Below are 27,050 nucleotides of genomic sequence, written 5' to 3'. Positions count from 1 at the left end.
GGACGTTTCTTTGGCAATCTTCCAAAGGCTGCCACTCCAGTTTTAAGCTCCTTGAGATATTTTATAAGGAGGCGCTATTAAAATTTACATATTAAATACTTCCCATTCTGTTATGATGCTTGAGTTTCCAGGCCTGGTTAATATTTTTCTTTTCTTTCCATAGACTGAGAGTTCCTTAATGATCTCCTTGAGGGTCAGGATAGTGTCACTTGAACTATGTGTCCCTAGGAGGTTCAGTAATATATATAGAATGTAAGGCCAGATGAGAGTGACCGTTAGGTGTAAGATAACGCTTTTTCATTTTAATGTAACTACTACTGAAATAATTGTCCCTTCCCTCCTTCATTATTTCAGAAAAAGAAAAAGCACACTCATTAAAAGCTTGTGTTAGGTTTTCACAAATACTACTACTCATCCTGTTGGCTAGGTTGTATTAGTAATCTCAACTGGGAAGAGTTTCATGTTTAAAGCAATGAGGCCCTATGCAAGGCATTTGCCTATTTGTTCTCAAACACATTCCCTGCCCTTTCCTGCCCTTTGTATTATAGGGCTAATTCTGCACTGGCCCAGTTTCTGCTGGGGGCTCTGGCTCCTGAGCCTGTTAAAGTGTTTCTCAGGTTCCCTTGCTAACTATTTTCCAGATAGGTTTGGCCAATGGTAAGAAAATGATGAGTAGTAGGAAGGGAGAAGCCAGGGCTTCTGTCTTATTGTCTCCTCTGCTTCAGGATGAGTATCTGTGTCTCCTCCCCGGTTCCAGCTTCCACTCACTAGTCCCTTCTGCCCTGGCCCCAGTTTCTGCTGGGGGTCCTGGCTCCTGAGTCCTGGGAAAGTACTTCACTCCTTAGTTCTTCTTGCCCAAGGTCAGACAGTGGCTCCTTTCTCTGTTTACGTCTTTCCTCTCTTCCTCCTCTTTGTTTCTTTCCTTCCTTTTAATTGAAATATAATTTGGATACTGTAAAATTTACTCCTTTAAAAAGTATACCATTCAGTGTTTTTTTTAGAATATCCAAAACTAAAGTGTACTAAGTGTACAATTTAGTATGTTTTTTTTAGTATAGACTTATGCAACCATCATCACTAATTCTAGAACATTTTCATCATTCCAGAAAGAAACATTGTACCCATTAGTATTCACTCCCAATTTTCTTTTCCTCACAGCCCCTGGCAAACACAGATCTACTTTTTGTCTACAGGTTTGCCTATTGTGTACAATTCATACAAATGGAATTATATGACATGTGGCCTTTGTGACTGACTTTTTTCACCTAGCATGTCTTCAAGGTTCATCCATGTTGTAGCATTCAATTTTATGGCTGAATAATATTCCATTGTATGGATATACCACATTTTGTTTATCTATCCATTCATCAATTGATGAACAGTTGGTTGCTTCCATTTTGGGGCTATTATTAATATTTTATGAACATTAACGTACACATTTTTGTGTAAGCCTATTTGTAAGTCTACATTTGATTTTTTGAGGAATTGGAAGTAGCTTCTTTCTGTTGCAAATTACTGCATTGTTTCATGTCCTTTCTTTGGTCATTTGGCCTATTTATAACTAGTCCTTGTATAAAATATTCTCTATTAAAATAACTGGCATGGACTGACTTTCTTTGATTGAACCCTGACTGAGATGGTTTCTTTTACATTGTACATGAAAATCAAGGCTATTTTTCCTCTCAAATTTATTCTTTCTTTTTGCACAACTGAGAAATCACAGTTATGTGAAAGAGGAAAAGAAACCGCAAAGTTATTAGCATTGTCAGGAACAGAGTTTCTGGTAGATTAGATTTTGCAACTTTATTTGGTAATTTGCTGTCATCTCTAACCTGGGGATAGTTCTTTTGAGCATGTGATGTTTCCCCATCAGTCCCACAACTTTGAGTGTAAGTTAGTTTATTTAGAAAGTGATTCTAGGAAGCTCTAGGAGGGAGATGGGGAAGTGGGAAGTGACACAGGAGAGGAAAGAAGACAGCACAAGATACATTGGTGAACAAGTGACTTGAGTGGCTCAATCCTGTTGAGGACCTTGGAGAAACTGTAATGCATGTCGCAGTTATTTCTCCATTATATTTCATTTGTCACATTGGATCAAGTGACTTGAGGACTGCTCCCCAGGGAATGAATTCCCTGAGAGCGTCAGCTATGGTCCTGTGCCAGATAAAGCTTGCATGCAGAGTCCCAGGTGCTTGTAGTAAAAGCCAGTGCAGTGTGTGTGTATGTTGATGGGGGATGGAGTAAGGAGGGTGGGGAGCGGGATCTGTAAACTCCTTGAGGGTAAAGACTTCACATTTGTATGTTTACATTTTATTGTTGAATGATAAGAATTAGTTGATTTTATGCATTCATGAAGGAAACTGCCCAGGGAAAAAAGCTTCCTGAATCATATCTAGGAACTGTCGCTTTACTAGTATGTTTCCATTGGAACCCTTCTTTCCGGTAATTGTTGATCTGGAAATTGTTTTTGGAAAGAACTACAAATTCTGAACTTGTAACCATACTAGCTGCTGTGTTGTCAGCCCTTGAAAGAAGCCTCATAGAAATACAAAGTTAAAACTTCCTTGATGCCTTTAGCTGCAGAGAATAAAACCTGCAAGGAAAAATACATCTCACCCCCAAACTTTTCACAGGCACAAAGCAGGATGCTTCAGAAGTCCATGAGAAATGACGGGTATTAAACAAAAAAAGATAGATTAAAAACCAGGAAGCTGGATGAGTTTCTCAAAACAATGGACCAAGAGAACATGTTTAAATCAAGTTTAAGAGGCAGCGATAAAAATGTAAATTAGTAGTTGCCTCCGGATCTCTTAACCAGTAGAATAAATTGAGATCCAATCAATTTTCCTTCCTCAGATTAAAGCTGTGTTTTCATTAGGTTGAGAGCAAAGTGATAGGAAGGTGGTGAGTTGTACAAGTTATTGAGAAATGACATATAAATGGGTTAAAGCCACCGGCATTAGGGAAACTTCTCTCCCATTCTTGAATCTAGCCAAGGCTCCTTTGGAGCAGGGCTGGGGCGTTTCTAACCCATTTTAAAGACTTAACAGTTTCCCCTGGTCATCCAAATAGGTTGTGGCGATCACTGCTGTACAAGTTAATTACAGAAACTTTGCTATCTGTGTCCTGACCTCTATAGCCTGAAGCAGGAAATTAAATTTAATCATATTTGGCATGGTTTGTCTCCCCATTCAGAAAGCAGCAGCAATTTATACTTTGCATGTAGCGTTCTCCACCTTTTATTTCATGCCTTCAACTCTCCTCTCCATGATCCCACCTCTTACGGGCGGGCAGTGTACTAACTTCAGCAAATCTCATCACCTCAGATTCCCCAGCTGCAGACAGCAAGTAACAGTAGCTACTTGGTAGTTGTCAGAGTTGTTGAGAGCTTTAGTGCTGAATAAATGTTGGCAATTATAATTATAACCAGGTCCCTTCAGCCTTACTCACCTGCCTGTTTTATCTTTAGTCACCCCATTACTTGCTGCTTCAACCTTCCACTCATCCTCTTTTACATTATTGGGCTCTTTTTCCAGAAATTTGTCTCTTTCCTTCTCCCTTGCTTTCAGTCTCTCTCCCATTTTTATGGCTCTTTCCCTCTGGCTCTGACCCTAAATTAAAAATATAACTAAAAACAATGCCCATTACCAGCAAGTCAGCTCTAGATGAAGGTACTCTTCTATTTTTCCCCTGTTTTACTGTGAAATTTCTTGGAACAGTGGTCTGCACCCACCACAATCACTCTGCTATGGGTTCGACACTATATTCTCCTGAATGTGGCCCTTCTCAAAGGGCCTGCTGGCTACATCGCAGGGCTTCTTTCAGTCCTTTATCCTCTTGGTTCTGTTTCACGCTGGTGCTCACCCCCTTCTTAGAGATGTTTGTGCTTTTGGCCTCTGTAGCCTTGTTCTCCGGACCCCCTTCCTTTCTGACCACTCACCTTCATTTGTCCTGTGCCTCTCATATTTCTTTAAGGCTAGTAATTCCAAGTTTTCTGCCCCAGGGAGTCTTCTTACTCTTCCTGAGATTGCTGCCTGAGGGGATCCATATCCAAGGCTTTGGCTATCATTGTCTTAGGATCAGGGCTTTTCCTGGTCATTTATAACAGGTTGGGCACTGCCTCCAGACTAAACCAATTATCTTCTCTCACACATCTCTTTCATTATTCCTTCTTACCCTTGGTGGTATCAGTATCCACCCAATTGCTCAATCTGGAAACCTACTTCATGTTGACTTTTCAGCCCCTTATACCAACGTCCATCCCACCGTTTTACTCCCCGGTTTTCAGATCTGCTCCCTCTTCTGTGTTCTCCCTGCCATGTGTTCATGCTAAGCTTCTGTGGTCCCCCAAATGGATTGTCATGGTAGCAACTTCAGGGATCTCTAGACCTAAAGGTCCCAAGGATTGCGGCACAAAGTTAGGAGAGAGGCACAAAGATTTTCCCTTAGGGCCTCCTGAGGAACGAACCTGTTGACAACTTGACTTCCAACTTTTGGCCTCCAGAACCATGAGAGAATAATTTCTGTTATTTTAAGGCACCATGTTTGTGGTAATTTGTTATGGCAGCTTGTAGGAATATAGCCTCTCACCCCAGACTTATTCATTATACCCGTTCTTAATATTTCTTGATGCCTGGTGCTTCCAGGAGTCTGTTCTGGGGCTTTTACTCTGTCTGGAATGTGCCTTATTCTCTACTTCTCCTGCTTCTTTCTCACCATCTAGTAAACTGAGGCCCTGCTCAAATTTACTGCCTCAGAATCCTTTCCTCCTTATCCTGCCACTTCATTTCCTTCATTTGTATCACATTGTTCTATTTTCTCTTCCCGAGATGTAGTCTCTAGTTTGCCATTCAGTGTCTGTGTCTCTAATAACCCATGAACTTCTTAGGAGTTTGGGCTGTGTTTATGAAAATTATTTGTATTGATTTCACAGAGGAAGGGAGAGGGGGGAAAAAGGTAGAAACATCAGTGATGAAAGAGAACCAGTGATTGGCTGCCTTCTGTACTCCCCCCATTAGACATTGAGCTCACAACCCAGACATGTCCCCTTACCAGAATCGAACCGTGACCTACTGGTTCATAGGTCGGTACTCAACCACTGAGCCACATCAGCCAGGCTATATGTATGTGTGTGTGTGTATGTGTGTGTGTGTATTCCTCACCAAAGGATATGTTGATTGATTTTAGAGAGAGGAAGGGAGGGAGAGAGAGAAACATTGATTGGTTGCCTCCCATATACACCCTAACAGATGAACCTGCAACCTAGGTTTGTACCATGATAGGGAATCGAAACTGGGACGTTTGGATTTATGGGATGATGCTCTAACTGAGCCACACTGGCCAGGGCAAGAGTTGGGGCTGTTTTATATTCCCACAGCTCGGCATGTGATGGGCACATGATTGACTTCCATTAAATATTTACTTAATTAATGAAAGTTTCTCTTACCTTTTATTTGCTTCTGTTTTTTTTCTTCTTTAAAAAAAAATCTAAGCCTGTTCCTTTCATTCTCTTTGGAAGATTTTATTTAAAAATTAATGTAACTTTGGATGTCAAAACAGACCATAGTGAGATCAAAAGTTAAGTCTTCCTGGCCTTGCTATTTGAAACTGCTATTTAAAAATTGCTTAATTTAGAACTTATTTTATTTTATGAAGATAAATGGTGGAATAAAAGGAATAAACCAGTAAATAACTGTCTTAAAATTGTGGAGAGTGAAAGCTGTGGTGACTTCATTGAAGGCCATTAAGAATATGGTCACTGTCAGCAAATTAGAGAAATATTTTACCTAATTAATTGAGGTGAGTTCATGGTATTAAAGGCCTAAAAAGCTTTTATGCCCAGAATTATTCTGCATGCCATCTCCTGCCACGGTGTGTGGGAAATGGGTTAAGGAGAAAATTTGTGGGAAGAGGTGGGAAACTTTTTTTTCCTTAAAATTCTAGAATCAGTTGAAGGTGATAATAAGATAGCCATAATTTAAAGATCAAGAAAGGATTTTACTGAAAGGAAAGAAATTACAAAGGGGAAGACTAAGCATTTCAAGGACTCTTTATATATTGAATTATCTTGTTTTTAGAACTGTTTTCTGGCATCACAGCATTGGCCACTAGTTAGGATAATCAATTTAGTATTTCCAAAAGGGGGAAAAACTGTGACCCCATAAGGTTCTGAAAAGCCATAAATCAAATCCAATTGAGGTTATGAATTTGAAAAGGCTGGTTGTGGTTGTGTTCTTAAGTATTAGTTCTTTGTAGGGAAAGAAAAAATATTAGAAAAATGAATTTTGGTAATAAATTCAGGTTTCCTGTAACGACATATACGTTACAAGTTGTTTTTCATTGGACTTTGTCAGAAAAAGTTTTAAAAAAATCTTTTATCTATAGATGATCATCACCCCCCTACCAGAGGTGTTCCCTGCGACTTTCACTGGCTGGGTCCCATTTTACAGCCCAATCTGGGGTTGTCCTGCAAAGAGAATGTTTCTGGGATTACAGCTCTCTATTCCTCTACTTCTGTGCATGAGGCTCATTTTCAGCATTCTCTGAAACTTCTAGTGCATACACCTCAATGAAAATTTGTTAAGAGAGGAAATTTGATGTGCAGCTTCTGACAATCTCAGGTTACAGATAAATACAGTCAGTGGTTGGCAGTTTAGATTCTATTCAGTTATGTATAGCCCAAAACTGAAAAGGAAAAAAAAAGATTTTTTTTCCCCTTCATGATTTGGCTGGGAGGTTTTTCTGCCTTGTATGATGTCAACTAGGGTTATTCAGTTGCATTCAATTGGCATCTTGGCTGGGCTGGTAGTTCCAAGAAAGCTTTACTCAAATGTCTCATGCTTTGGGTCTCCCATGTTCTTTCCCTGTGGCTGGCTTAGGCCTCCCTACTGCATGGTGGTCTCAGGTTAGTCAGAATTCTTGCACTGCAACTGCCTTCAAGAGGGAAAGCAGCAGTCTCCAAGCGTATAGACTAGGACTGGATCTGGCACAGTGTCACTTCCACCCAACTTACAAGACCAGCCCAAATTCAAAGAAGGGAAGTGGACTCTACTTCTTTATGGGAGTGGCTTGCTCATGTGGGGAGGGAAAGGACTGATGATGGCCACCTTTGGAGTATACTTACCACAGCCTCATTACTCACTTTAAGTTAGCGCTACTTAATTTTATAAATTAGATTTTCTCATGTATCATCAGTTTCCTTTATTAGAACAATCTTACACCCACTTGCCAGTTTCTGCCAGCATTTTCTGGAAAAGATCCTGATTATTCTTAGTATAATTATTTAGTCAGGCCTTACTAAGTGCTCAGGACTGGGTATAGTTCTTTATGTATGTGATCAAGTCCTTAAAATAACCCATGAGGAGGATATTATTATCACTATTTTCTTTATTAAAAAAACTGAGACTTTGAGTAAACAGAATTGCCCAAATACTCACAGCTTATAAAGTGGGAGAGCCAGCTTTGGAAACTAGAGATTTCCTATTTCAGATTTGGTGCTTTTGCACTGAAACATGATAGTTTTTTCAGTCCATTATGAAGTTTCTATTTGAAATTGCTGTCAGATCCATTTACACTAGACTTGTTGACTTCCCTGAATTCTGCTCACAGAATTTCCCTGAAATAGATGTTCCTTTTCTTGACATGCAGACCAGAACAAAGGTCTATGAGATGCTTCCATTAACAGAAACTCCTCCAAGCTTTTTGATTTATGGTTCTCTAAAAGCATAAACAGAGGGAGAAACCAAGATGGCGGCATAGGTAAACACCTGAAATTGCTGCCTCGCACAACCACTTCAAAAATACAACTAAAAGACAAAACAGACATCATCCAGAACCACAGAAAGGCTGGCTGAGTGGAAATTCTACAACTAGAATGAAAGAGAAAAGCACACTGAGACACAGAGGAGGTGCAGAAATAAAGTGCAGAGGTATGGAGGCGTGTGCGGAAAGTGCTGGCAACTGAGGACAAGGTTGTCTTTTTCAATCAGGAGGGAGTTACATGCTCCCGCTCTGAATTCCAGTTCCGGGCTTGTCTCTGGGGACCCAGACTCATACTGGCGGCAGACGGAACTTGAGGGCGGCTTTCTCTCAGAGGTGCTTGCAGTGATTACCATGGGACACTGAGACTCGGGACCTCTTAGGGCAGGGCTGAGGATCAGCCATAGCTGTTTGCTTTGCCCTGTTGATTCCCTGAGACCCCGCCCCACCCAAGCTGTGCACAGAAGCTTTTGCATATGAATGGCCTGGCCCTTTGCAATCTAAAATTACCTAACAAACTGCAGCTGGGTCAGAGAGACCAAGAACATCCAAAAGAAGGCCCAAGGCCCCACAGCAGCTTGCATTGCTTCACAGCTGGGCCTCAACTGGGCACCTCCAAATCCCAAACAAAGAAGAGGAATCTGCAGATCTCTCCGTAGCTGCTGCTGGGTAGCCTCAGGCAGAGGCTAAATTAGCACCTCCTTAGAGATCCAAGTGCCAGTGTACCCAGTGGTCAGAGTGGGACCATCCAGATCACAACTCCTTAGATCCATGAGCGACACACTCAGCGGGCAGAAGTAAGTCTTGCCCCAGAAGGGTGTCTCCAGCACAGAAGTTCTCCCATCATAGACACAGCTGATTCTCACAGCCAATTGGCCTGGAGGTCAATTCCTCCCACTGATACCAACAACAATCAAGGCTTAATTACAACAAGACTGTACACAAAGCCCACAAAGGGGTGCACCAAGAATGTCCACCTCAGGTAATTGGGGAGGCTGAGCCACTGGGCCCTTTAGGACACCTAGCACAGAAAGCCACTCTATCAACACAGGGAAGCAGCCAAAATGTGGAGACAAAGAAACAGGTCACAAATGACAGAAATGGAGGAAAGCAAACTACTGGATATAGAGTTCAAAACCACGGTTATAAGGTTTTTCAAGAATTTCCTAGAAACCGCTGATAAATTTAGTGAGACCCTCAAGAATTCTAGTGAGACCCTCGAGGATATGAAAAAGGACCAACTAGAAATTAAGCATACACTGACTGAAATAAAGAATATTATACAGAGATCCAACAGCAGACTAGAGGATTGCAAGAATCAAGTCAAAGAGTTGAAAAACGAAGAAGCATAAAACACCCAACCGGAAAAGCAAAAAGAAAAAAGAATCCAAAAATATGAAGATAGTGTAAGGAGCCTCTGGGAAAACTTCAAGCGAACAAACATCTGAATTATAGGGGTGCCAGAAGAAGAGAGAGAGCAAGATATTGAAAACCTATTTGAAGAAATAATGACAGAAAACTTCCCCTACCTGGTGAAAGAAATAGACTTACAAGTTCAGGAAGTGCAGAGACCCCCAAACAAAAGGAATCCAAAGAGGACCACACCAAGATACATCATAATTAAAATGCCAAGAGCAAAAGACAAAGAGAGAATCTTAAAAGCAGCAAGAGAAAGAAACTCAGTTACATACAAGGGAATACCCATACGACTGTCAGCTGATTTCTCAACAGAAACTATGCAGACCAGAAGGGAGTGGCAAGAAATATTCAAAGTGATGAATAGCAAGAACCTACAACCAAGATTACTTTACCCAGCAAAGCTATCATTCAGAATTGAAGGTCAGATAAAGAACTTTACAGATAAGAAAAAGCTACAGGAGTTCATCATCACCAAACCAGTATTATATGAAATGCTGAAAGGTATTCTTTAAGAAAAGGAAGAAGAAGAAAAAGGTAAAGATAAAAATTATGAGCAACAAGTACATATCAACAAGTGAATCTAAAAATCAAGTGAATAAAAAATCTGATGAATAGGATAGACGTGAATATAATAGAATCAGGGGCATAGAAAGGGAGTGGACTGACAATTCTTGGGGAGAAAGAGGTGTGTGGGGTGCAGGAAGAGACTGGACATAAATCGTACACCTATGGATGAGGACAGTGGGGGGTTGGGTAAGGGCAGAGGGTGGGGTGTAAACCGGGTGGAGGAGAGCTATGGGGGAAAAAAAGAGGAACAACTGTAATAATATGAACAATAAAGATTTAATTAAAAAAAAATAAAAAAAGCATAAAGACTTTTTGGGATTTCTGTTGTTCCTCCACACCACCCCTTGAAACCTTCTTTTGTCAGTTCAGCTACTACCCACCTGAGTTAGATGGAAGACATTTCCACATCCTCAGGTATTTCTGTTTTCTTGTCCAATATTACCATATCTTAATTACATTTTCATTGCTGAAGTCTTACACTGTGGCTGCCCAGACTACAGAGAATTTTTTAGTAGGTTAAACAAACATAAAATTGGCTTTTACTATTTTGAACATTAGATTCTTGTCATGTTCTCTTGTGAATTTCATAGTCTGTTAAACTCCTTACTACATTCCTTTAGGCCATTATTACTTTCTGAGCTTTTCTATAATTCACTTTGATGTTAATATTTTATGTTTCTGGTCATGTATTTACTGTTCACCATCATTAAAAATAGCTCAATCACAGGCTTTGGATATTTTTGCTTGTTTTTAAAGCATTTTATTGCATCTTCTTGTATTGTTATCTTGACTTTTCACTAATGTATTGTGTTTTAGTAATGACTTAAAATGATTTCACAGGATTTTATGAGAAATTAGAGTTCTCTAACAATTTTGTCTTAACATAAATTTGTGCAAGATGGTTATAGTTTTTGTGTGTGTGTTTTTTTAGCCAAATATATACCTTAAACACAAAAGAAATTGCTTCTGCAGTGTATTATATAAAGGGCTAAAATATCAGTGCTTTATGAACCATAAAAACAAATAATAGGTAAAGTATTTATATTAGTTATGAGAGGAGTTATAAATATCTAATAAGTTATAGAAAACAATCTTGAAAATTAAAAACATTCACAGTACCTACCTATTTGAACATTTAGGAAGATGACATATTCTTTGAATACATTTTTGATGTATCTGCATCTGTTTCAGATGTGAATTTTCTAATTTTCTAACTTCAGTATCCTAGATCTCCAGTACTGTCTGCTTTATAGTAACAAAATAATGCATTGCATCAGCTGTCTCTATTGAATTGACCAATTTAGACTTCCCATTCAAGGAAGATTGATTATCCACTGCTAAAATAATTATATATAGCAAACCACCAAACTAGAATGGCTTAAAAATATTTTATTATTTCTCATGGGACTATGAGTGCAAAGAGTAATTGTGATTATTTGGGACATTTTTTGGGGGTAGATTAGCTGGGCTTGTTCGTACATTTGAGATTGGTTGCCAGAATACTATGGCTGGCTTCTGAAATGGCCTTGGCTGGGACACTGGGCTCTTTTCCATGTATCCTTCACATACCTACAGCATTCTAGCCATAGTCTCATAGTTGTGGCAGGGATTCAAGAGGAAGCAAGCCCAGTCATACAACAGGGAGAAAGAGGACACATGTACACACTTTTCAAGCTTCTGCTTGTCTTATGCTTGCTAATAAAATCTAGTTGGCGGACTTGTATGCATGCATATAAGCATAACCAATGGACATAAGACACTGGGGGGTAGGGGAGGCCAGGGGATTGTCAAGGGCGGGAAAAAAAAGGACACATATCTAATACTTTTTGTAATACTTTAAGCAATAAAAATAAAAAAAATAAAATAAAATAAAAAATAAAATCCAGTTGGCGAAAGCAAGTCATATGGATGAGCCCAGAATCAAAATGGGAATTCACTAAAAGTTATAGTATTAGGATACAGGTAAAATTAATGCAGTACATTAAAAAAAATCCTGAAGGTAACTGTGAATTATAAGAATTTTCAGCAATACCTAAGTTTTAGCAAACACAAATATTAAATTCATGCTAGCTTCTTTATCAATGAAAAAAGATGAATTGTAGTAGTAATCATTTTATAATTTTTTCATTAAAAATTACTAATAAGAAATTAAAACAAAAAATGTCTTACAAATCCACATGTGCAATGTTGAAAATATCATATTTGAATACATTTTCTTTAACTTTACCTATACATGATTACATGTTAAAAACACAATTGAGGATGTATTATATATGTATCTGTGATGCTTATACTGTGTTTTTGTGTGTATAATGTGTTTGTATATAATGTTTATATATACACATAATTTTATATATTATATAAATACACATGTGAACACAGATACACATGTACATGTGTGTGCACAATAGACATATGCCCACATACATATATATTCTCCTCATGACAAACATTTCTCCCCATAACTTAAAATTATTGAAAGTATCCTTTAATTTAACATCAGATTTATTAAAATGTTTACATGTTGGGATCTTAAGTATTTCTAATTTTAAACTATCCTATATAATAAGAGGCTAATATGCAAATTGACACAACGGTGGAATGACCAGTCGCTATGACACGCACTGACCACTGGCGAGTGCAGCAGCGGTGGCGGGAGCCTCTCTTGCCTCTGTGGTAGTGCTAAAGATGTCCAACTGCCATGGGGACGGGCCTAAGCTGTCAGTCAGACATCCCCTGAGGGCTCTCAGACTTGGAGAGGGTGCAGGCTGGGCTGAGGGACCCCCCCGCAAGTGCACAAATTTTGTGCACTGGGCCTCTAGTTATTAATAAAACTATATTATGCATTCTAACACATAGATATATTGTAGTTCTATTTTTTCAACATGATATCCTATCATTTGGATTATTGGACTAAAAATATAAATGTTGATAAAGTTCTTAACATATGATACTATATTGCCCATGAGAATGCTCTTATAATTTACTCTTCTCGCAATAGTTTCAGACTTCCCTTCTCTGTCTATAAAGCTTGGTAATTTAATTTGCTTATGTAAAAGTCAGACAGGTCCTTTTTTTTATTGTTATGGAGGTTATTCTTTACCAGTTGTATAATTTTTAAGTTATTTAACCTTTCTCTGCTTCAGTTTCCTCATCTGGAAGGTTTTCACTTGGAGGGGGTATTTTTCAAATACCTGCTCCTAGTAGACTGACGATTTCTTCTTCACCTGAGACACTGAGTACCAGAAGCAGGACCTGGTAATGACAAGATTAGGTGCAAAGATTCATGTTTGATGCAAAGATGGCATTTTGGGGTGGGTAGGCAAAGCCCCACTGCCTTGTACTCTCACAGTGAGTTATGGAGGCTTTCCTGGTACTCTCTCCATGGTCGCCTCTTCCCACGAAAGGATTTATAGTTTTCATCAAATTTGAAATATTTCAACCATTATTTCTTCAAATATTTGTTGCCTCCTTATCCTTTCAGGAATGCCAATTACATTATATGTATTTGTCCATTTGAGTTTATTCCATGGTTCAGTGATGCTTTGTTTATTTTTCCCCCCATCTTTTTAAAATTTTAGTGTGCTTCATTTTGGATAGTTTCTATTGCTATGTCTTGCAGTTTACTAATCCCCTCTTAATCCCATATAGTATTTTTTATCTCACACATTTTAGTTATTATCTTTAGAAGTTTCATTGTATCATTCAATCTTCCTTCTAACTTTTTCCTCTTATAATACAGTGAGGTTGTGATTTTTATATTTGAAGCTACATTGTGTGTGGGGCATACAAGTTAATACTTTGTATGCATGTGTTCACATGTGTGCATGTGTGTGTATATCTGCATATGTGTATAATATACACAGGCATATATATGCTTATATAATCTTGATTTTTCTTTCTATTCCTTTTAAAGCCTTTTGCTTTAATTTTTACTTTGACACTAAAACTACTGAAAAATCACTACAATTATTACACTAACAATTTTTTTCTGGTTAGTGTTTGCCTAGCAAGTCCTTTCCCATATTTTTGTCTTAAAACTAGAGGCCTGGTGCATGAAATTCTTGCACTGGGGAGAGGGCGGCTCCTTAGCCTGGCCTGCGCCCTCTCGTAGGCTGGGACCCCTCGCTCCTTACCATCCGCCTGCTTGCTGCTCTTTACTGCTTCGCTTGCTGCTGCTTAGCGCTGCCGTGGAGGCTGGAGAGGCTCCCGTCACCTCCGCTGAACTCGCCAGCTGTGAGCCCAGCTTCTGGCTGAGCAGTGCTCCCCCTGTGGGAGTGCACTGACCACCAGGGGGCAGCTCCTGCATTGAGCATCTGCCCCCTGGTGGTCAGTGTGCATCATAGCAACCGGTCGTTCTGCTGTAAGGGTTGATTAGGCTTTTATTATATAGTTTTTTTAAGTGTATCTCTTGTAAATACCAGATAGTTAAATATTATTTTGTTTAATCTTATCATCAGTCTTTGAAAGTTAAATCTGTTTATAAAATTTTGCTCTTTGCCATCACAAAGAATCGGACAGGTAGTCATAAAAATAGCCACCATGGAAGAAGCACAGAAGTTTAAGAACTCTTACAGCCCTAGCTGGTTTGGCTCAGTGGATAGAGCGTCGGCCTGTGGACTGAAGGGTCCCGGGTTAGATTCCGGTCAGGGGCATGTACCTGGGTTGCGGGCACATCCCCAGTGGGAGATGTGCAGGAGGCAGCTGATCGATGTTTCTCTCTCATTGATGTTTCTAACTTCGATCTCTCTCCTTTCCTCTCTCTGTAAAAAATCAATAAAATATATTTAAAAAACAAAACAAAAAAAGAACTCTTACAAAGGCTGTGGTCATGGGTTCCAATTTAATGGTCTCTGACTTCTTTTCTTGAATAGACTGGAATTCCAGTGGCTCCCATTAAATCACCTTCTTGGCATATAGGCCTGAAGGTGCTGATAAAAAAAAATGACCTCACTTTCCTAATATGGGAGATTATACTCAAGGTGTCTCCTGACCCACATGTGACTGGGTCTTTTAAAGCATTTATGTGCAGTATTATTTTGTATTTTGCTTGAAAGGTAATTTTAAGTAATGCCAGTATTTTAAAAAGCTATTCTTAAAAAGTTAATATTAAGCAATGCCAATCTTTTTTAAAAATGAATTGTCTCCGTATTATTTAGTGTATGAAGTTGCTCCTTTGGCCATTCCGTTTTAGGTGGTCATACACTAATTTTACTTGGTCACTATTGGAGTGAATTTTTTTATTCGAGTAGACTATACTGTTCAGGGTCATTTATAATGAATACAAAGTAACATGCCTATTACATAAAAATAAAATAATTGTTTTTGTGAAATGAATTGGAAGATGTGGCATAATTAGACAGTGGGCATTTGTATTCTCCTATTATCGCTTTAGAGCTGCAAAAGAAATGTAAGTAATTTATTTCATCTTGGTAATGCTTCTTTCTGGTCCAACAATTTATCAGAAATGTTAATCCAGCAAGCAGTAAGTGTGTGTGGGGGAGGTGGAGAGAAGAGAGGGGGATTTAAAATTAGCCTGGAAATATTGCACATCTCATTAAAAATGTAATCATGCGTAAAATGAGATCAATGAAAATTTATCTAAAAGTGCAAGAAAAAGGCATTTTCTAGTATGATACTGAATTTAATAGACTGGATTTTAATGTAGTCAGTTTGCTACAAAAAAATCTCTCCGGGCTAAATAAAACAGTTTTCCCTCCCAGTTATTGTACAGACAGCTAATTTCAGGCCCTTTCCTTCTGATATTCAATCTTATCTTTTGCTGGATATGGGTTCAGTATATTGCAGAATTTGTTTTCTTTACATTTTCCATTACTGCTTTCATTTGCATGATAAATGATTAGAAGTAGAAACAGGAAAAAAAAACTCATGCAGAACATTTCTTTATTATTTTTGTTTAAATTAGAGTAACTTTTTTATTCATCTTCCCCCTCCCTATTTAACAACCAGTGTATCTCAGGGTTATTTTAATATTTTGTTATACAGCTAGAGAAATGGGTTACACATCCATTTTATCTTATACTTTCTTCAAGTAACATTTTATTTCATCCTTATGTTTGTCGTTTACATTTTGGCTCCTATCTTGCACTGTTAACGATATTGGTGAGTTTTCCCCTTAACAGAGACCCTTCTGTTTAAGGAGTTTAAAATATGTTTACATCGATGAACTTAGGGACTTTGAAGATTTATTTTGCAGATGATGTTATCACAATTCTTAAATAATAAATAAAGTTTGTAAAATTTGGCTTCATTTATGCTTTCTGCCCTTTTGCTCTTAGCTATTTTTCTAGCTTGCTAATTTAGAAATGTGAAATGTTGTAACTGAACTCATTAATGAAAATCATCTAATGCCTTCCTTTCCCCCAAGGTTCTAAAGGTAAAGAAACTAGCTTTACTTATAAAAACTTATCTGGGCAAAATTCCTGAGCAAAAATTATTGCATAAGCTGAATGAATGGTTCCTGCAAAGTTTGTCTACAAGAGAAGAATCCTGTGTGATCATTTTAGGGTCATTCACATAGATAACTTCTCTTTTTCTCTCACACAGATTTTAGGTATACTAGAGGCCTGGTGCACGAAATTTGTGCACGGAGGGGGGGGGGGCTGTCCCTCAGCCTAGCCTGCACCCTCTCCAATCTGGGACCCCTTGAAGGATGTCCGACTGCCTGTTTAGGCCCGATCCCACAGGGCCTAAACCAACAGTCGGACATCCCTCTCACAGTCTGGGACTGCTGGCTCCCAACCACTCACCTGCCTGCCTGCCTGCCTGATTGCCCCTAACTGCTTCTGCCTGCCAGCCTGATCACCCCCCAACCACTCCCCTGCCAGATTGATGCCTCAGTGCTACCCTGCTGACCCATTCATCCCAACTTATCTCCCCTGCTGGCCCGGTCACCCGCAAATGCCCTCCCTTGCCGGCTTGATAGCCCCCAACTGCCCTTTCCTGCTGGCCCGATTGTCCCCAACTGCCCTCCCCTGCTGGCCTGATTGCCCCCAACTGCCCTCCCCTGCAGGCCTGGTTGCCCCTAACTGCCCTCCCCTGCCGGCCTGGGCGCCCCTAACTGCCCTTCCTGCCGGCCATCTTGTGACCACATGGGTGGCCATCTTGTGCAAGGTTGTGACAGTCAATTTGCATACTACCTCTTTATTATATAAGGTACTTGCCTGTTACAAAAAAAATTAAACAGTATAGTTCATTGAATGTTCTCTTGGTTATTCTTCCTATCCTACCCCCTTCCCTAAAAGTAACACTTTGGTCAGCAGCTATCTTTCCTGACATTTTTCTCTATAAAGTAGATATGAACCTGTAGAAATATGTTAGTTTAAATTTTTGTTAAATTCTTCTAACATAAAAGATATAATACCATTTTAATTTTTCTTATTATACTTAATGTCTTTGAAAACTTTCCATTTCAATACATCTAAATCTACTTTCTTCTGTTGAATTACTGCATAATATTTCATAACATGGACCTAGAAAGATCTGGAAAGAACCTAAATATCTATCAATAGGGGACTGTTAACTATGACAAACAACACTGCCATACTAACCTTTGTTTATACCTCTGTGCACAGTGGAAATATTTCTTTGGGAAAAACACCAGGCAGTAGGAGAGCATGGTCAATGAGTGCACTTAAAGTTTCCTCTGAGTACCATTTACCTAAATCCCACAGGTTTTGCCATGCTTGTATTGTCATTCATTTCTAAATAGTTTGTAAGTTCTATATTGATTTTTATCTTAAACATAAGAGTTATTATCATGGGGTTTTAAAGTTTCTAAGTCTATAGATTTTTCAGGCTATCTTTTTGATGATGAATCTAATTTTATTTTATTGTGATCAATCAATATGGCTTATATGATTTCTGCTTTACAGGAGTTGATAGGATTTTTCTTCATGACCTAATATATGATCAATTTTCTTTTGTGAATATCCCTGACTGAGAAGAATTATCTTTATTATATTCAGTGTTCTGTTTTATATCTGTTAGATCAAACTTGTTAATTAGCTTATTCAAATATTCTATATTCTTACTTTTTGTCCACCTCATTTATCTGCTGGTTCCTAAAAGCTATGTTGTTAGATATGCCCAAAAGTTCATGAGTTTCATGTTCTTGGCAAATATTTCCTTTTGTCCTTTTAGTGTATTTGCCTAAAATTATTTCTTTTTTTCTGATACTAATAGTTATTTAGTGTATTTTTTCTTATACTGTTACTTCTACTCTTTCTGTCATATCTTTTAAATATGCCTTTTAAAGAAGCCTGTGCCCTAGCTGGTTTGGCTCAGTGGATAGAGCATCTGCCTATGTACTAAAGGGTCCCAGGTTTGATTCCAGCCAAGGACACATGCCTGGGTTGTGTGCTCGACCCCCCTCTCCCCCAGTAGGGGGTGTGCAGGAGGCAGCCAATCAATGATTCTCATCATTGATGTTTCTATCTCTCTATCCCTCTCCCTTCCTCTCTGAAATCAATAAAAAAATTTTTAAAAAAGATAGCCTATGAGTTTTCTATTTTTAATAGATAATTGATCCATCACTCAAATTATTATTATCATTGTGTTTGAACTTATTCTTATATTTTCTCTTTATTTATTTTTGTTTGTTATACTATGCATTCTTTTCCCCTCTTTCTGCCTAGTTTTGGTTGATTAGATTATTGTATTCCATTTTTTCCTCCAGTGGTAGTTTGTAAGTTATACCTCTTATTTCTATTCTTCTAATAATTACACTTATAATTTTAACATACATATTGGTTGTATATCTTTCCACCTTCATGTAGAGTACCTCTACCTGTCCCCGAATAAGGGGAAAACCTTAACATTTTTTATTTCTGTCACTTACCACTTTCTCTGACAATTCTCAGTTCTTTAGTTCCAAATGTTAATTTTTTTTGTTTGATATAAACATTTATTTAAATTTAGTTTTACTGTCAGGTTTTTGTTTTTTTGGGGGGCTCACACTTGCCTTTTGAATCTTCTCTGCTCTTTTTTCTTTCTCTTTTTTTTTCTCAAGTACGTTTTAGCTAAATTCTTATTAGAGAATTTGTATATGAATGCTTGCATATTTTAAAATGTCCTTATTTTGAAAAATAATTATAACTTCTATGGAATTTTAGGGTCAAATCCTTTTCTTTTAAACTAATACTGATATTGTTAGATTAGAAATCTGAAGTCAATCTTATTCTTCTTTTAGGTCATATGATTTTTTTCTTTCTGGAACATTTCAAATATTTTTAAATTATAGATAATACTTTTACCTAATTTACAAATAAATATTATACTCAGAATTCTTGCTTCACTCCTGTTCTCTCTTTGCTTTCCCCTATATAGGTAACAGTTTCCTATTAGATTTATTTTATTTATTGATTTAAAAAATTTATTGATTTTAAATAGAGAGAGAGAGAGAGAGAGAGAGAGAGAGAGAGAGAGAGAGAGAGAAACATTGATTTATTTTTCCATTCATTTATACATTCTTTGGTTGATTCTTGTATGTACACTGACTGGCGTATCAAGCTGATGCTCTAACCAACTGCACTACCTGGCCAGGGCCCTATTAGAATTCTGTGTATATTTATTCAAAGAAAAGCAAATGTATATTTATATTTCCCCCTCTTTGTTATAGAAAAGGGAGCATACTACATAACTTGCTTTGCATCTTGCTTTTTTTAAACAATATATATCCTTGTTTACATTGAGATCTTTCCACATCAGTAAGTAACTATTCCCGGGCCTTTTATTCAGATGCATAGCATTTAATTGGGTGAATGTATCCCTAGTTTCTTCAACCGGTACCCTAAAATGGACTGCTGGATACTTTTCAATTTTTTGCTCTTACAAATAATGCTATAATGAATAATCTTCCACATATGCCATTTTATATGTATGCATATGTGACTGTGGGATAGATTCCCAGATGTAGGATTATTAGGTCAAAGGATAAATGCATCTGTATTTTTTGTAGAGGAAGCCAGATTCCTCTTCCTGGGGTTGTACCATTTCACTTTCTCTAGCAATGTACTTTCCATGATTGTTTCCCTCCAGCCTTTTAAATCTCCTCTCCTCTCCTCTCTCTTTCTTCCTCTCTTTATTTTTCCTGGAATATGTTTTAGATAAATTCTTATTAGAGAGTTTGTATATGAATGCTTGAATATCTTAAAATGTCCTGATTTTGAAAAATAATTATAACTTCTTTAGAATTTTAGGTTCAACTCCTTTTCTTTTAGACTAATAGTGATACTTTTCCATTAGAAATCTGAAGTCAATTTAAGAGTGTTGTCAAAATTTTAATTTTTGTCAAATTGATAGGTGATAAGTGGTATCTGAGTGTAGTTTTTGATTTATCTTTATCTTACTGCAAGCAAGGTTGAGACTTTTTATAAGCTTAATGGCCATTTATATGTGTGAGTATTTATGTATATATGTATGTATTTTTGCTGAGGACTGTTGATGCCCTTTGTCCATTTTATTTTGGATTGTTGGTCATTTTCTAACAAAATTCTAGTTAATCTTTAAAAATTAGGTAGATCAGTCTTTACAATATAAGTTACAGTTTTCCCCTTTTCAAATTAGTCACTTGACTTTTAATTTTGCTTATGGTATTTTTTGGTGTGCTGAAGGTTTTTATTTTTATTCAGCCAAATTTACCAATCTTATATTGCTTCTGGGTTTTTAAGTGTAACTTGCAAAGGACTTCCCCACTCCATTTTAAAGGTATTTATAGTACTCTTTTTTTTTTTTTACCTTTAATTCTTTAATCCTTTTACAGTTTATACTTGTATACAATGTGAAGTAGGGAACTAACTTTATCTTTTTCCTAGACTGTTACCCAGCTGATACTTATTGAAATGTAATTTGAGATGTCACTTTTATAATATAACCAGAGGCCCAGTGCATGCACTGGTCAGGTGGGGTGGGGGTTCCTCAGCCCAGCCTGCACCTCTCACAGTCTGGGACCCCTCAGGGGATGTCTCACTGCTGGCTTAGGTCTGCTCCCTGCCACCACCGCTGTGCTCGCCAGCTGTTAGTCTGGCTTCTGGCTGAGCGGTGCTCCCCCTGTGGGAGCGCACTGACCACCAGGGGGCAACTCCTGTGTTCAACATCTGCTCCCTCATGGTCAGTGTGCGTCATAGCAACCGGTTGTCCTGCCGTTCAGTTGATTTGATTATTAGGGTTTTATTATATAGGATAAGTTACTATACATTTTGATCTATTTCTGGACTTTTATTCCGTTCCATCATTGTTCACTTTTAATTGGTATATTTTGATAGATATTTGGTCTATCCTCCTCCAACATTTCTCTTCTTTTTCATAGTTTTCCTGGCATATGTGGAAAATTATTCCCCATTACATTTTATTTCAGTGGTTGTCTTCTGTCTCATCAGAGATATTCCACAACACATACCTCTACAGGGCTGACTTCTTAGAATCTGAGTGCTTCAGGTCTGTGATACAGGAAAAAATAGGAGTCATGCCTGTCAATATCACTTATGACCATTAGCATTTGACCCAAGAGTTGAGAAAGTGCTTTGAGATTTTTGGAGAATAGGCACTTTATAATAAATGCGTGAAGTCATTATGTCATCTCTTGATCTATTTAATGTTACTATGAACATCAGTGCAGATTATGTACACTATTTTCCATCTGTTCTCTATTTGCTTAAAACTCCCCCCAGTTGGACTATATGGGATTTGCCTGTATGACATTGGCTATTCGCTTTTATTTTTCTACTAGAGGCCTGTTGCACAAAATTCGTGCACTTGGGGAGGGGGGTCCCTCAGCCCAGCCTGTGCCCTCTCGCAGTCTGGGAGCCCTTGGGGGATGTCTGACTGACAGTTTAGGCCTGCTCCCCAAGGGGACACTTTGCATATTAGCCTTTTATATATATAGATATTTAATTTTTGAATATTCAACATAAATAAATCTAATTTATTTGGTATTCAAGGAGAAATGATTAGCTATATGCCAGATCTTGATACTTGACTTAACTGACTTAAATGTGATATGACATTGAATCTTTTATTTTTCAGTAGAGAAGTCTCTAGAGGCAGATAATTTTACTGGATCACATCTTTCTTTCAGCTCTTCCATTCTGTGGTTCTATATCTGTTTTCTTCCATGCTGGACAATTGATGAGTTTCAGAACATGCTACCCCAAAATATGGCACTTTGGTGGTGTAGTGAGTATCGTAAGCTGAAGGAAACTGAGAAACAGCAGGTGCAGGATGGACTTTCTGTCCTTCTCCTTCTCCCCTGAAGCAGGTAACAAATCCCATGTGAGAGGTGTCCTTCCTATATCCGGAGGAAATGTGCCTCTTTATCTCCAAAGATGCAGCTACTCTGAGGAGTCCAAACAAACAGGCTTTGCTGAATTTCCCCAGTATCTCATATCCTTTTGTCCTGTCATGTTTTCCCATGATTTTCTACTCTTCTTCAAACCTAGTATAAAAATGCTCAGGTTTAACCACTTCTTTAGTTCTTTATTTCCTTAGGAAGACTCTAGTATAAAGCCTGGAATAAAGTTGTATGCTGTTTTCCTATTAATATGTCTTTGTCAATTGCATTTTCAGGTCCAGCCCAACTCTAGGAGAGCTGAGGAAAAGTTTTTCTTCCTCTATGCAATCTAATAAAAATTTACTCCTATAAGTAAAGGTGATCTTTTAGATGTTCTGTGTATGAAAGCACAAGCCACATGCCAGGCAGTAAGTGATGATTATTGAGACTCAGATAATAGATGAGAATTAGGCATTATCTAAGATAGAAAGAATAGTTTTATGTGAGGTGAAGCATTCAGCTACTGATGGAAGATATATTCATTAATATTAAAGAATCGTCCTGATAAATGGAAAAAGGTAGTAGCAACTAAAACATAAGTACTCATTCAAATTATTCCTTCTATGTAATTTTAAGGAGAGTTATACAAAATTAATCTTATATGATTTTCTTTATGAAGAAACATTAACAATTGGCAGAATTCTTTTCCTCTGTTCATAACCATTTGCCTTTCAGAATAGACAGTATTATTTAAACACTCTGTATTAGTTTCCTATTGCTGCTTTAATAAATTACCGCAAACTTGAGAGTTTAAAATAATGCAAATTTAATATCTTACAGCTCTGAAAGCTAGAAATCTGAAATGGGTCTCATTGAACTAAGATCAAAATGTCAGTGGGACTGTGTTTCTTCTGGAGACTCTAGGAGACAATTTGTTTTCTTATACTTTCCACCTTCTAGAGCAGGGTTGGGCAAACTTTTTGACTCGAGGGCCACAATGGGTTCTTAAACTGGACCGGAGGGCCGGAACAAAAGCATGGATGGAGTGTTTGTGTGAACTAATATAAATTCAAAATAAACATCATTACATAAAAGGGTACGGTCTTTTTTTTTTTTTTTTTTTTAGTTTTATTCATTTCAAATGGGCCCGATCTGACCCACGGGCCGTAGTTTGCCCACGGCTGTTCTAGAGGCTGCCCACATTCCTTGGCTCCTGGCTCCTTCTTCTATCTGCAAAGCTAGTAATGGCCAATTAAGTCTTTCTCACATCATATTACTTTGATGAATCAGGCAGCATACAATCTAGAAGATAAAGGAGCTGTACAAAATGAAACATTTTTATAGGCAGAAGGGAACAGGAACAAGTAAGTTATAATTGATAAAGAAAGCAGGTTGGTTATTGCAAAGTTACTTTCCTTTAGGGGATGGCAGAAGTCTATCAGACAGATTACTCAACTAGTGATTTCTGATTGAATGGTTTATGATTCCATTCTGGAAGATTTGAAACTAATTTGAATTGTTTCAGATTGGTAATATGGGACTTAATTTAAGTGATTCTATTTTGGGCCTCTGGGGGAGGAATGAACTTTCTTCTATCCTCAAATTTCTTCTGGCTGGTGTCACAATCAAAATGACAGATTAGCAAGAGAAAATAACCAAATTTAATACATACATATGTTTGAGAACCCCCACATACATGAGAGAGTTAGAGACCCCACATGCAGGAAAGGTTCAGAGATAATCATCTATTTTAAGGTCAGATGATTAGCAGCCTTAATTCCATCTGCAATCTTATTCCCCTTTGCCAGGTAATCCTATCTAATAAAAGAGAAACATGGTAATTAGCCGTACCTCCGCTACCCTTCCCATTGACGAATCAGGGTGATATGCAAATTAACTGAAAAAACTGCCAGCCAAGATGGCGGCCGGCAGCCAGGCAGCTTGAAGCGAACATGAGGCTTGCTTGCTTCAGTGACGGAGGACTCCAACGTTCCCCGCCTGCTGCTGCCAGCCTCTGAGCTTGCAGTTTGAAACATTGTTACAAATATAGAAGCTAAACAAAACCCCAGAAACCTGCTTTCAGCCAGCCGGGATCTCAGAGCTGGAGTTGAAACAGTGTTTTGATTATAGAACCCAAACAAACCAGATATCTGCTTTCAGCAGCTGATGCCCAAGAGCTGGAGCCAAGCCTCAGAGCTAAAGCTGGCCCAGAATAAAAAAGAAAAAAGAAAAAAAGGAGCGGTTGGGAGCTTCAGTCACCCGCCAGCCTGAAAACAGCCCTCAGCCTCTCACCCAGACTGGCCAGGCACCCCAGTGGGGACCCCCACCCTGATCCAGGAAACCCCTCAGGGCAAACCAGCCAGCCCCCACCTGTGCACCAGGCCTCTATCCTATATAGTAAAAGGATAATATGCCTCCCGGCACCGGGATCAGCGTGACGGGGGCAGTGCCCAAACCCCCTGATCAGCCCTGCTCTGTGCCTGATGGGGGGAGCTCCCCAACCTCCTGATCGCCCTGTGGCTCTGTGTGTGACAGGGTGTGGCACCCCAACCCCCTGATTGGCCCTGCTCTGTATGTGACAGGGTGCGACGCTCCAACCCCCCCCCCCCCCCACCACGGGCCCTGCTCTGTGTGTGACGGGGTAAAGCCATAACCTCCCCATCGGCCCTGCCCTGAGTGTGACAGTGGCGGCATCCCAATCCCCTGATCAGCCCTGCTCTGTGGGTGATAGAGGGCGGCGCCCCAACCGCCCCCCACGGGCCCTGCTCTGTGTGTGATGGGGTAGAGCCATAACCTCCCCATTGGCCCTGCCCTGAGTGTGACAAGGTGACGCGCCCCAACCCCCTGATCTGCCCTGCTCTGTGTGTGACAGGGGGCGGTGCTCCAACTCCCCTATCGGCCCTACTTTGTGAGTGATGGGGGGAGCTCTCAACCCCCTGATCGGCCCGGCTCTGTGCATGACAGGGGGGAGCTCCTCAACCACCTGATGGGCCCTGCTCTGTGCGTGACAAGGGGGAGCTCCCCAACCCCCTGATCCACCCTGCTCTTTGCGTGACAGGGTATGGAGCCCCAACCCCCCTGATGGGCCCTGCTCTGTGAGTGACGGGGCAGCGCCCCAACCCCCTGATTGGCCCTGCTCTGTGCATGACGGGATGGTGCCGCAACCTCCCCATCGACCCTGCCTTGAATGTGACAGGGGGTGGTGCCCCAACCCCCCAGTCGGCCCTACCCTGAGCGTGACTGAGGGTGGCATCGCAACCTCCCGATCCGCTCTGCTCTGTGCATGACAGGGGGTGGCGCCCCAACTTCCCAATCAGCCCTGCTCTGAGCCCGACCAGGGGCTGCACCTAGGGATTGGGCCTGCCCTCTGCCACCCAGGAGCAAGCCTAAGCCAGCAGGTCGTTATCTCCCGAGGGGTCCCAGACTGCGAGAGGGCACAGGTTGGGCTGAGTGACCCCCTTCCCCCCCCCGAGTGCACAAATTTTTGTGCACCGGGCCTCTAGTCTACACTAATAAAAGAGAAAGATGCAAATTGACCGTACCTTCGCAATGCCCACCAGCCAATCAGGAGTGAGTATGCAAATTAACCTAACTAAGATGGCAGGTTAATTTGCATATGCAGGCGCCGAGCGGCCAGGGCCGGGGAGGGATGCTTGCATCATCGCCATGGCTACGACGCAGGCATTCCTTACCCCCCAGCTGCTCCAGGCCTCTGGGCAGCATGGGAAGGCAGAAAGGCGGCTCCAGTTTGAGTGAAGGCGGTGCTGGCAGCCAGGGGAAGGAAGGCCCATTCTTGCACGAATCTTCATGCATTGGGCCTCTAGTCCAGCCGTGGGCAAACTACGGCCAGCAGGCCGGATCCGGCCCGTTTGAAATGAATAAAACTAAAAAAAAAAAGACTGTACCCTTTTATGTAATGATGTTTACTTTGAATTTATATTAGTTCACACAAACACTCCATCCATGCTTTTGTTCCGGCCCTCCGGTCCAGTTTAAGAACCCATTGTGGCCCTCGAGTCAAAAAGTTTGCCCACCCCTGCTCTAGTCTATAATAATGAAAGCATAATATGTTAATTAGACCAGATGTCCTTCTGAATGAAGCTGGGGCTGCGAGGGAAGCCCAGGTCCCCAGTGCCTGCCGGTGGCCAGAGGGAAGCCTGGGTTTTGGGTGCCAGAGAGAAGCCTGTGCCGGCAGCTAGGGGAAGAAAGTCCTACTCTTGCACAAATTTCATGCCTCGGGCCTCTAGTATAACATACTCATAGGTTCTGGGAAATAAGACAAAGACATATTTGGGGAGGGGGCATTATTCTGCCTACCACACACAAGTTATGAGATAAAGAATAATCCCTAAAGAAAAACAAATTCTAAGCCATAGGCTGAAATGGTAACTATATATGTATTAATATGTGAGAACAGCTACACTCTTATTGTTTTGGTTTATTGAAGAGCAGCTACTATGTAGGGCAAGCAAGGTCCCAAATAACTGGCTAAAAATACCAAGAGTTGGGGATTTATTTTCCAGATTTCAAGAAACCATTAGATACTAGAATTCTTTCCTTTGTCCACCAGCAACGTCTTTCATTCATTGAGTTGGTGGAAAGTTGACAGTCCTATTTACATAGATACATTGTTGCCCATAGAACATGTTCACAAATGTAGTTTGGCTGAAACCCCTTTGCCCTGGAACTCTGGCCTCAAATGATTTATGCATGAATCTATAAATATAACCAACCACACAATAGAAACCTCTAATATTCCCCTGTGGAACAGCAAATGTAAATTTCTGCTTTGCTTACCTGATAGCAAGATATACTGAGGAAGGAAAAGTTAACTTCTGGCCCTGATTCATCACTTTTATTGAAGTTAAATTCTTTTGTTTTAATGCACACTTGATTGAGCAAGCATTTATTGAGGCAGTTATGGTTTGTAGGAGAAAGACAGTTGAAGAAAGAACAAATGAGTCTAATGTAAATCAAATACTTAGCCCTTTTATAGGAACTACAAAGACTTAAATGT

This window comes from Myotis daubentonii, chromosome 15 (genome assembly GCF_963259705.1).
Source record: "Myotis daubentonii chromosome 15, mMyoDau2.1, whole genome shotgun sequence".
NCBI classification, from domain to species: Eukaryota; Metazoa; Chordata; class Mammalia; order Chiroptera; family Vespertilionidae; genus Myotis; species Myotis daubentonii.
The sequence above is the reverse complement of the archived record's forward strand: the minus strand, read 5'-3'. Positions refer to the sequence as shown.